We start from the raw sequence: 575 nt of genomic DNA on the forward strand, positions 1-575 counted from the left end.
TGGACATACGGAGTTGAGCTTTGGGGCTCCACTAAACCATTAAATTCCTCCCGAATCCAATCCTTACAGTCCAAAATCCTTCGTAAAATCCTTAAAGCTCTTTTGTTACAAATCAAGTCATCCATCAGGACCTCAATGTCACATATGTTGTCGATTTGGAAAGTACCAGATACCATTCCTTCCACGATTAACTCCCCAACTATCGAAATCCACTTGTTTCTAACCTGGCCTCTCTTTCATTACCTAATAATGCTCCTAAGTGTCTGAAAAGAAGACGGCCTCGAGATCTGCTTCTCTAGAAATGTTATTGCAGTTCTATCAATGGGTAGATTCTCCATTTGTTTGTATCATGTCACTATGTCACCTACAGCAAATTTACTCGTTGTATATATTTTTATGCAGTTGTAAATTACAATAGATAAATTATAAAAAAAAAGTATTTTTAGTCTTTGAATGAAGTTACCGTCAAGGTGATGACAGAAATCCGAATCAATGTTGTTGTGAAAAATTATTAAAAGAAAAAAAAATGTCAAAAAAATAAACATAATATTTACGAAATAAGTTGAAAATAAAAA

This window comes from Halyomorpha halys, unplaced genomic scaffold (genome assembly GCF_000696795.3).
Source record: "Halyomorpha halys isolate HHAL.00 unplaced genomic scaffold, Hhal_1.1 Scaffold569.1, whole genome shotgun sequence".
In the NCBI taxonomy this organism is placed as follows: domain Eukaryota; kingdom Metazoa; phylum Arthropoda; class Insecta; order Hemiptera; family Pentatomidae; genus Halyomorpha; species Halyomorpha halys.